Below are 12,485 nucleotides of genomic sequence, written 5' to 3'. Positions count from 1 at the left end.
ATATTCTAAGGACACTTGTACCAAATTTCAATGCTCATAACTTAACCATTTCCACTGTGTTCTCCATCTTTTTTCTTTCTTTAAACTGTCACGCAAATAGAATTTGTTTTTTTTTTAAAAACTGCTATTCAAATCCCATCTAACGACCACCTATCACGTGAAATCGTCTGATGATGCTTCTTGAGTACACTATAAAAATTTTATTCACTGAGGTATATCAGATTGCGATATGAAGAAAACCGACACCATCTAACTTTGCGAAGAATTAACAGAACGATTTTTGTTACGAACGGGCAGTTCACACAAAAATCACGTTGATCTATAACAAAAACATGCTTATTATCCAACTTCGGATACCACTCGGAAGATCAAAACCGAAAATGAGAATCGCATGTATGATGCATATCGTGTTATGCGAACCTCAATTGAATGGATGAGAGGATGCCGTTCCCATGGTATGGCATGAACTAAACAACAACCAGCCATAATGAAGGTTGCTACCGCTCATTATTACTAGTTGTTTCTAGCAACTTCTACATGGAGGTCCTAATATTTCTATACCTCCAGTGGTGGAGGGCTATATAAAGCGACACTGATCCATGGCCCTAATACAGGAGCAGAAAAAAAAAATAAATGCATCTTTGTATATACAAAAACTGCGCGAGCTCCCACTACACACCACGCGCCACCTATGAAACAAAGCAATTTACCTTGAAGCTTTCATTAGTTGTCTGCCACGTCACGTTCCAACACGCTCATTCACTTTGCAGTCAGACTGGTTTTCACTGCCTTGTGTTTTTGCAGTTTGCAGGAAAAATTACGAATCGCCCTCAAAACTTTAAAAAAACCTAAGAAAACACCAATCGAAAATTGTGACTTGTTACTTCAAGTTTATGGGGGAAGATGCTATGTCAATAGCGCGCGTGTTTGAATGGCATAAAAAAATTTTAAATGAACAGAGAATGTGGAAGACGATGATCGAGCAAGCCGTCTGCTACCCGTGAAAACTGATGAAAATGTAGACCGGATAAGGTGATCGTCATTTAAGCATCACAACTTCATATGGACAAAGAAACAGTTAGATAAATTTAAACTGAAATTTTAGGCACGAGAAAAATGTGCCAAGATTATGCCAAAAATTTTGAATAAAGATGAAAGAAAATGAGAAGCCTCCAAGTTTAAGATGTTTTGATAAAAACTGAAGATCCAGATTTTCTGTGTACTAATTATTTACAATGAAAGTTGGCTGTTCCAATATGACCCAAAAACTAAAAGACAGTCAGTCAATGCAACGGAAGACAAAACAAATATCAAAATCGAAAATGAAAAGCATGCTTATTTATTTTTATTTTTATTAATGTTAAAGGAATTATTATGGCTGAATACGTCCTATCAAATCAGACTCAATCAAACAAACTACATCGAAGTTTTGACAAGGCTGCATTAGAAAATTCGCAGGAAGAGACCTGAATTGTGGAAGATGGTTAGATGCACAATCAAGACAATGATCCAGCACACAACGTTCTCTCTGTTCGCCAGTTTCTGGCCAAAAAAACAAATCTCTATGTGTAAACATGCACCCTACTCGCCAGACCCAGCTCCTTGTGACTTTGACTCTTCCCTAAACTGAAAAGTGCACTTAAGGGAACCCATTTTCAATTCACTCAAGTCATTCAGGGAAAAAAAAAAAAAAGAACCAAGTGGCTTATAGATGACTTCCAGCAATGTTTCAATGCTTAAAAGAAACGTATGGAACAGTGAGCGCAGGCTCAAGGCAATTATTTTGAAGGGGATAACGTGTAAGGTATGAAATATTTCATTATTATTTACAGTACAGCATCGAAAATCCGAATGTCAATAATCCGAACGAGTCAGCATTTATTTATTTATTTTTATTTATTTATTATTATTTTTTTATTGCTGGTACCATAAAATAATTGCAGTAAGCGCCGGCTATTGTGACCACGTTTGCGAATTGAATTTTGATTCTATTAAACGGCAATTGTAATAAGCAAAAATCGGAGGAATATTAGCCAGAGGCTATAAAAATGAAGATATAAAGCACAATTTTATACTTTTATTTTACCTTACCAATTAACAAAATTATATGATACGTGAAAATCGTAAGAATATTATTTTCCATGAGTTAGCAAAATAAAAAAAAATTAAGCTTACGTATAAGCTTAATTAATACACACACAGTACTAACTAAATTAATGAAAATCGTAAGGATATTATTTTCTTACGAAGCTTCGGGGAGAAAAACTATACTACCCTCGCCTGAGACCGACTAAGATGCCACTTGACTTCTATTAACTGGGTAGATATCTCACAGAGAGCGGATACAATTGAATTATGGTATACCTTTAAATCATTAATCACAGAAGCCTTGAATGCTTAAATACCATTAAAAAAATACTCCACGAGGAAGATTCCAAGTTGGAATGAGGAAGTTGCCAGATTACTTGAGCAGAAAAAGACGGCATGGAAAAGTTACAGAGCAATAAAAAGTACTGAAGCCTATAATAGCTACAAAGTGATCTGTAATAGTACCACAGAAAATGGTAGGCTGGCAACGGCAGATTATGAGAAATCGTTGCCAAAGCGTGAGGATAAGGAATTCTTCACATAATATTATATTCTTCACAAATTTATATATTATATAAATGCAAAGAAGAGGACAAACCGGACCCTTATGTAATGGAGGTGGGATGGTATTAGATACTCCAGCTGAAGTAGCAGATGAACTCAACAGTTAGTTTGCATCGATATTTACAGAAGAAAAACCCTTTGTGTCAATAATAAATTATGGAAGTGAAGTTGAAAAAAAAATTTAATTAATGATGTTGAAATTTTACGTTTATTTAATTAAAAAAACTTTCGTGCGGCGTGCCTACAGGCCACTAAGGTTCCTGGGGTTGATGGCATATACCCTACAATCTTAAGCTCAAGGCGGCATTGAGGCAAATTATGAGAGCATCATTGGACTCGGGAATAATTCCGTTGGAATGGAAAAGTGCCAATGTGTCTCCAATACATAAGGGCGGTTGTAAGAGTGAAATGGAAATATCGGCCGGTCAGTTTAACTTCAGTAGTAGGAAAAATCATGGAGACAATGATCAAGGGTGGAATTCAGGATCATTTAGATATAAATAGAATTCTGAAGTATACTCAGCATGGTTTTGTAAAGGGAAAATTGTTTAACTAATCTGGTTAGCTATTTTGACAGGGTTACTCAAGAGCTGGACTTAGGGAATAATTTCGACATAGTTTATTTGGATTTCAGCAAAGCATTTTACTCAGTACCATATGAGCGGTAATTTTATAAGCTGGAACAGGTGGGAATCAGGGGAAAAATCCTTAGATGGATAGCTGAATGGCTTCAGGGCAGGAGGCAGAGGGTTGTGATAAATGGTTATTCCTCAGATTGGGTTGATGTAAGAAGTTGTGATAGCTGAATGGCTTCAGGGCAGGAGGCAGAGAGTTGTGATAAATGGTTATTCCTCAGATTGGGTTGATGTAAGAAGTGGGGTTCCCCAAGAATCAGTATTAGGACTACTGTTGTTTGATTTTCATAAACGACATCAATGAAGGGATAGAGGGAGTGATGTCTAAATTTGCAGATGATGTAAAGATTGATAGAGTAGTTAATAATCACCGCCAAGCAGAGCTTCTTCAGAGCGACCTAGATAGACTTCAGGAATGGTCAGAAAAATGGCAGCTATGCTTTAATCCAGCAAAGTGTAAGGTATTACACCTGGGGAACAGTAACTCCAAAATAACTTATATACTTGGTGAAGTTGAACTAAAGCCGGTAGTGGAGGAAAGAGACTTGGTTGTTACGATACGATGACATGAAGTTCTCCGAGCATTGCAGACAGGTTGCAAGAAAGGGCCAATGGTGTCCTATCGATGATTCATCAAACACTTGCTAGTAGAGATAAGGACGCCATAACCCTATTGTTAGACCACGCTTGGAATACTGTGTTCAAATATGGAGACTGCACCTAAAGAAAGACTGTGCTTCTTGAAAGGGTCCAAAGACGGGTAACTCGCCTGGTGAGATCGGTAAAAGGGCGTCCATATGAGGAAAGACTTCGAATATGTGGGCTGCAGAGCTCGGAAACTAGGCATCTTGGAGGAGACTTGATTGAAGTGTTTAAGGCTCTAAGAGGCATAAGTAAAATGAATAAGGACTTAATTTTTACGGTTATAAATGATTCTAGAACAAGGGTTCATAATTTCTCCCCCGATGGTATTCTCCAGCTTGTTGCGGTGGGGGGACTTGCGTGTCCCGATGACCAGGAGAGCTAAGTCGGCGGTAGCTTAGCTACTGGTAGGGCCTCCCAAGCCGGACAGGTCAAAGGGTAGGGGCCAGACTAAGAGAGATACCCCGGCCCTCCAGGTTGGGGGTTGCTGCAACGGGCTAGCTCCTCGTTCAGTGTAAAAAATACACAAATGCTAAACGACCTACAAGTGAAAATGAAAACGGACTGCACTTTCGGAAACGACTCGGCAAACGGAAAAGGACTATGATTTTGGGATGCTGGAATATTCAAGGCCTTTCAACTAAAAGAAACTTTCTTCCCGATGAACTGCAAAAATTCAAGTTAGACATCGTCATGTTATCTGAGACAAAGAAAAGGGGATGTGGAGAGGAAATAATGGGAGAATACTACCATTTTTGGAGTGGAGTCGATAAGAGTGAAAGAGCAAGAGCAGGAGTTTCTATTGCTGTTAAAAAGAAATTGAGACAACATCAAAAACTGGCAATTTATTAATGAAAGAATGATCTCATTGGAACTGAAAATGTATGGGAGAGAAATATGTATTTTGGGAACATATGGCCCGACTAATGACACCGCCAATACCTTGAAGGATGAATTTTGGGAGGATCTGGGAGAACTAATAGAAGAAATCCCTAAGAACAAAGAGATATTTCTAATGAGAGATTTCAATGCAAGAGTAGGAACTGAACAAAATAGCAAAGTATTGGAAGATTTGGAGAGAAAGAGAGGAAGGACAACGGAGATAAGACTATGCAATCTTTGAGAACAGTTCGACTTGAGAATAAACAACACATTTTTCAAACACAAGGATATCCATAAATATACTTGGTCACAGGACACAAGACAAATTAGATCAGTTATAGATTACATTATTTTAAAACATTCAGGGACATATGTATTGAAAGATGTCAAGAGTTTATAGAGGAGTTGAATGTGGATCTGACCATTTTCTTGTTAAACCAACACTGAGATGGAACTGGATTAAGAAAATATGTGTGGACAACCAACAATGCAGGGAAGGAGAATTGCTACAAGTGGATCAATTTAACGTTGACCTACTCCAGGACGACAGCATTAGAAACAACTTTACCCAGAGACTGGATGCTGCAATTAACATAGAGATAAAAGGTAATACAGAAGAAATCTACGAATATTTAAAAAATACTGTTAAAAAAATAGCTCACGAAATCCTAGGCAAAAAGAAGAGCCAAGGACCAAAAAAAGATTACAGAGAAAGTAAGAGCTGCTGTAGAGGAAAAGAAACTTGCATATCAGAAATGGCTGGGTGATAGGAATGATGCATATAGGAACATTTATGTTAAAAAGAAGAAAACAGGCAATCGGTTGGTAGTAGAAGCGAAAAATGAAGAATGGGAAAGGAAATGCGCAACTATTAATAGCAAATTGGGCTTCAAGCAATCAGCGGAATCGTGGAAGATCCTTAAAGACTAGAGAACACAACGCTGGTTTGCAATTAATACCTTTGAAAGACTGGACGGAGTACTATGAAGGACTTTTAAAAGAAGACCGGGAAGAGTTCAAGACGGAGGATTTTGGTGTAGAAGACTCGGGCTTAAAAGTTTCTGTTAGGGAAGTGGAACTGCTAAAGGAAGGAATGGCAAATCACCTGGACCTGGAGGAGTTTACATGGAACTTCTGAAATATGGAGGAAGAGGAGTGTCTGTTCTGATACAAAAACTGTTAAATAGTATACTGAGAGGAGAAGAAATACCGAAAGAAATGATAACAGGATATATTACATCAATTTATAAGAAGGGCGATCGGAAAAGCTGTTCAAATTACAGAGGAATATGCGTCCTGAACCCGATGTAAAAGATCCCTGGAAAATGGATCAGGAACCATTTAGAAGCCCGAATCGAGGTATCAGAAGAACAAAGTGGTTTTTCAGCGGGGGTTGGTCATGTATAGACCATATCTCAACAGTACGACAGATCCTTGAAAAATGCCAATCAAAAGGGAAAAAAATCTTTATGATTTTCATTGACCTTGAAAACGCATATGACAGTGTTCCAAGAAAACTCTTATGGGAAGCACTGAAAGAGGCAAATATTGATGGACAACTGATTAACATTATTAAGGCAATTTACAAGAATAATAGATGCAGAATTAAAGTGGGATCAGCTTTGTCACCTGAATTCCACACTTCAAAAGGCTTTATTACAAGGTTGTTGCATGTCACCAACACTTTTCAAAATTTATATCGACATCTGCCTAAGATCCTGGTCAAAAAATGTAATAAAATGGGTTGCCGATTAATAAGAACACCTATATTCACAATTTACTTTTTGCAGACGATCATGTGGTGATAGCACAAGACTTAGAAGATGCAAAGTATGCATGTCGTCAATTGTTTGAGGAATATAAACAATGGGGTCTAAAAATCAATTTTAGCAAGACTGAAATGTTGTCTTCAGGGCCAGGACACATTCTAAATATTGCAGGTTTTAAAATCAAACAAGTCGATAAATTCAAATATTTGGGATCAATCTTACAGAGTGATGGATCCTCGCAAGCAGAGATCAATAAGAGAATTGCAGACGGCAGAAAGGCTATCGGCATGTTAAACTCTGTTCTGTGGAGCAAAAATATCCTAAATAAAACAAAGAAACTTATATTTCAAACGATTGTACAAAGTCTTTTAATTGTATGGAGCGGAAACTTGGACATTGAATAGGCGAGCGGAAAACAAATTTCTCTACACAGAAATGGATTTTTGGAGACGCTCAGCAGGAACTTCTAGAAGAAATGGAAGTGAAAAAGACTATTATTGACACCATCAAAGAAAAGAGTCTAACATGGTATGGACATGTAAAACGGATGCAAGAAAACAGATATCCAAAGGCTATCCTGGAATGGTTACCTCCTGGAAGAAGGAGAAGAGCAAGACATGGATGGATGGAGTACGGGAGTGCATGACAGCCCGAGGCTTAACCACCAAGACAACTTGAACCGCACTTTATGGCGGGAAAAAATTCCTAACAAGAAATAACTTGTAGGCTGAGGAAACCCATTGTAAATGGAAATACTTCTCTTGAAGAAGAAGGGTTCATAATTTCAAGTTACGGGGGAGAGATGTTTAGACTGGTCTGCAGGAAGTTTTATTTTAGCCAGTGAGTTATAAATTACTGGAATAAGTTACCTACATGGGTGGTAGTGATTGACAGTTTGGAGAAATTCAAAGGTCAGCTGGATAGGTTGTCTATTTCCTTTTCTCTTATTTTTTTTTTTTTTAATTTTTTTTTCTTAATTTTTTTATATTTTATTTTTTTTCCCTTTTTTCGGCTGGTGCAGCATAAGCCATAGGCTTCCTTGCACCGTGTGGCCATTGTTAATACTAACTCAGTCAATGCCGACCGGGCTAGCCGGGTGGGTAAAGTGCCTGCCTGGCAACCCAAAGGTCGCGGGTTCGAATCCCGCCTCGGGCTTGGATCACAGTAGAAAATGAAAAAAACTTGGGAGGTGCAATATGGCCCCAGAAGCCGATGCGCCAACAACTAACAAAAAAAAAAAAAAAAACCTCAGTCACGCTGTGAAAAGGGCCCATAAAAATACCTCCCATCATTGACGGAACTCGAACTAGGGTCTTTTACACCCAAGGTAGGGTGAACGGTGATTCTACCAACTGCGCTACCCACGAGGGCTATATACGAGCAACAAACTGAATACTGTCCAACTCGACAACTCTTGCTGAAAAGAGTGAGAGATCTGGCAGCAAAGAAACGAAGTTCGAAAATGGTGCACCAAAAAATAAGTAATTATTTTTGTTAAAGGCCTATACATATATGTTATTGTGACTGAAAGTTCCATTTGTTTTGTTACCTATGAATAAAAATACGTGAGTACAACTCTGTTTTTATTTCTAAACTTAACTAACCTTTTTTTTTTTTTTTTTTTTTTTTTTTTGGTCTCCAGAACTGTATTTTTGATAATTTAGGAAATCCGAACGAATTGCAATTCTGAACTAACTTCGGTCCCAATTTGTTCGGATTATCAACGCTCTACTGTATTTTCATTGCAACAGTCTCGTTATTTAATAACCACACATCATATTTGCTTTGCTTATTTCTAATTGCTTTGTATTAATAACAACTGATGTTATTACCTTGATATAAACTCTATCGCAAGGCAATGTTAAGACTAATGCCGCCCATCCCCTGCAGGAAAAGGTGGTTCCACTGATATTCATTTTGTCCTCCCTAAGATATGGCACTTAGCAACAATATATAGTCTAGTATTAGACAATAAATATTTATACAAGGTCTAATACTATAAAATACCTGTTAAAATCCCCCCCCACACACTTTTTTTTTTTTTTAAACAAACGACATCACAGTCTCTGAGCCAACTGGCATATGCAATGTATTTGCAATTACCTCAAAAAAAAGGTCCTGAACCTGGTCTTCCTTCCATTACTTATACATAATTAAATCTCCGAAGCAGTCGAATTGTTTCACACAGACGTGATTGCTACCTACTCAATACATCTGTTTTCTCTCTCTCTCTCTCTCTCTCTCTCTACGAACTGGAATATATGGGATTTGGTTTAAACATGCCCACATAGTTCCTATCTATAAGCATGACTCATTTTCACAAGATTACAGGCTAACAGCCCTGCTAAATTCTATATCAAAACTATGGAACACGTGAACCGTTGCTTCGCTGGTTTCAAAACTTTGTTCATAATATATTTTCTTGAATGAATGGTGTGCCACAGAGTTCCGCCCTTGGCTGTTTAACACAATATAATGATAACGACACACAGTTTAGAACACTATTAAATTTTTGTTCTTTGCGGATGACATTCAGCTTTACGTTGCTGTGTCCTCTGGTCTTCAACTCTACATTTGTTTAATCAGGCGCTCATCAAAGTTGCACAAGAACGCGTGACAATACTTTGGCTCTAAACATATCTAAATTAATGTACAATTGTAACTTACGTGGACCCTAGAAAGGTGGTGAATTTTTAAATCCTTATGAAATGTATAATCAATTATTTCACGAACCCGTCATAAAGATCTAGGTGTGTTGTTTTCATCCAAGATTTCTTTTTTCTCTGATATACCGGAAACTTTTAAAAAGGTTTACAAGGTACTGACAATGGTATCCGGGAGCAACGCTGCTTTTTTGCCCCTTTTCTCTATGTTATAACCATTTAAGAAACATTTTGGGGGCCTTCTGTGTCGAGGCTCATCCTTTTGCACGTCCCTGGGATTCATTAAAATATCTTCATATAAGTTTAATAACGCGGTATATACCAGACACTTATTTCTTACAACAGTCTTGCCGATATCAGATATTAGAATAGAATACACTGTCGCTATACAGGCCCAGGATAGATCAACATTTGCCCAAGGGCTGGAAATTATCCAAAAAGAACAAAAAAAGTCCATAAGATTACTACTAAAATTAGACGATGCAAAATGTTTTTCACAGGAAAGATTACGGTATCTACCTTAAAGATTTTCGTTATCTTATTTATAAAAGCATAACTCTGATTGAACTTAAATTTATTTAAAATCTCTTGTATATAAAAAAAAATATCTTATATACAGATTGCATAGAAAATATTACTTCCCTATAACTCACTCTGGTTTTTAAATTAAACATAGGACTTGATTATGGGAGTCTAAAAACGGTCAATTATTCAGGGCTTTATTTTTGCTTTTTTTTTTTTTTTTATGTGAACCCCAAACACGAGAGGTATTAGAACCTATAGTACTTAGTACCGTGCTTGGGTTGGAGGGTGACATTGGACTTGAACTTCTGTAGATTGTAATTTTCAGGAAATACGTATGAAGGAAGGTTGTTCCAGAAAACGGCAGTTGAATGAATAAATGAGGAAGATGAAAAGTTGGTTCTGTGGGTTTGAAGTTGGACAGTAAATGGATGTTGGCTGGTGGCGGCACGTGTTAGGACTGTTTTAAAAGAGTTTTATTTTTATTCAGTTTTTTATTAGTTTTATTAAATAAAACAGAGAAACTGTTCTATTTTTGCTGAATAAATTGTTAATTTCATTAAAGCTACAAAACTTGAATTAAATTCAAATTTTTGTCTAAATGAAATAACCGCTATATCTGCCAAGTTGACTTACTAATATAATAAAATTAGTAATTTTTATCTCTATCTATAAATAACCCCAGGGGCTCACATCTGATATGGGCTTGGCACACCCAGCCCATAGAATGATGATATCCTGAACTGGATATCATCATTCTTCTCTTTCTTGGTGATTCCTTTCTACTTCTGTTTCTCTCTCGCTCTCTCAGGGTAACTCGAGAATTTTTTTTTTTTTTTTTTTTTTGGCTGGTGCAGTATATGCCTCAGGCTTCCTTGCGCCATATGGCTAATAATAATATGCTCACTGAGTTGGACTTTACATTAGAAACACATACCTAATAACTCTGGCGTAACCTTTTATCACCATAATGTAGCCGTAAAGTCTTGTACACGTCTTGGCATAGATTCCACAAAAGTGTTACAAAGTATCCTCTGTTGTGGTGCTATCAGTGCTTTGCACAACTACCCGCAGTAATGCCCACATTATCAAGTGGATGGTCGTAGCATTGAATGTAGTTCTTCAGTAGGTCCCAAACGTGTTAAAACTGGGCTTACATCAGTGAGTGGCAGATAATTCACTGTTATGTTCCTGAAACCAGGTAACAACCTACCGGTAGATGAGGCATAGCGTGTTGTCTTGATACACTGTCATCATGATATGTTTGTTATCTGGTTTTTAGGAGCATTAGCAACTAAGGCCATATTGCTCCGGGGATATGCGGTGGTCATTCCCTGACCTTTTCGCATCCTCCGTATTTGGTAGTCACGGGATCGAATCCCCGTATAATCAAGAAGCGTGTGCTTCTTGATTATACGCACTGCTGCTCCTGCCCACCTGGCTACGGAGGCGCCTTGTCATCATGAAGGGGTTTACTTGGTCAGCGACGACAGTAAAGTAGGCGTTTCCATCGAGCCACTGATTACGGTGATCGGAGGACCCAGGGCATGCCACAAAAACAGTCCCCAACCATAACAGCACCGTCTCTAGCCTGCAGAACACCAACAGTGCGTCCAGGTGCCATGGCCTCATGTTACTTCGTCCAAATGCAGATATGCCCATTGGCATGATAGAGTTGTAAACGGGATTCATCAGACCAGGAGACATATTTCCACATGTGAGTGGTCCAGTGCTGGTGCTGATGTAAGGCATGGTTTGTGCCTGCAGTGAGCATAGGTACCCGTGACGGCCATCGACCGCCATAGCCTATAAGAACTAATGTCCGGCGCATAGTTCATGTCGATACTGCTCTTTGTATGGAGTTCTTAGCTTGGCCATCTGCTGCGTTACTACTGTGTTACGAAAAGGAAACATAAGACGCTCACCACGTGCGTCGACCACACTTGGATGTCCGGCGTTTGACTTTTGCCTGGTTGTTCGACCGCTGTTGAGCCAGTCACGGTGGACTCGTGACACCACAGCGCAGGAGCACTTAATGACGTTGGCTGTCGTCGAGCTACTGGTATCTGCATGTCTGTCTCTCACAATTGTTTCATATTCGGAGACAATGATCTCAACGCCTACCCATTCTTCCTCGCAAACAGAAACTGATCACTATGTGAGTGTGTGTGAATTTCAATCATATGCATTGTATATCAGCCATTCCCAACTTTGAGCCTTCACTAGCGTTATAGACCAACAGGGTGCTGCCAATGCAAAGTCAACTCCGTGCATATATCATTCTTTTAAATCTTATTTTACAATTACTTTACAATTTTATTTTAAATTTACTATTGTTTTACATTAAACATATATTTTTATTGGAATCTTGACATGTTTAATGTGCTTTTTTATAAAAATAAAAAAAATTGGAATTTTAAATTATTAAAAATTAAAATTCAAGTTACTCATTGTTAAAATTTTTTTTGGTTTGGCCATGCAGTTCCAGCAGCAAGTCTTGAAAATTCGCAATAGGTGTCCGTTTATTTTTTTAAGCATGTTGTTTCCTTACATGTAAACTCAGTGGCTTGTTATCCCATGGTGCAGAGGTAGCCATTTGTTGCAAGTTCGTGGTGCAGATGTTCAGATGTTCATAGATGTACCATCTGCACCATGAACTTGCAACAAATGGCTACCTAAAAGGGAAAAAAAAAAAAAAACTATGGACCAATAAAGAAACG

General features: G+C 38.0%; 1 protein-coding gene across 4 annotated transcripts in view; it reads right to left on the bottom strand.

The window, feature by feature from the left end:
* Positions 1-12,485, bottom strand: part of cnc (NFE2 like bZIP transcription factor cap-n-collar) — a 405,472-nt gene that overhangs the window by 254,113 nt on the left and 138,874 nt on the right. The window lies entirely within an intron of this gene.

Source organism: Mastigoproctus giganteus, chromosome 9, assembly GCF_048544385.1.
Source record: "Mastigoproctus giganteus isolate SK-2022 chromosome 9, ASM4854438v1, whole genome shotgun sequence".
NCBI lineage: Eukaryota > Metazoa > Arthropoda > Arachnida > Uropygi > Thelyphonidae > Mastigoproctus > Mastigoproctus giganteus.
This window is presented reverse-complemented; position numbering and strand designations above follow the sequence as displayed.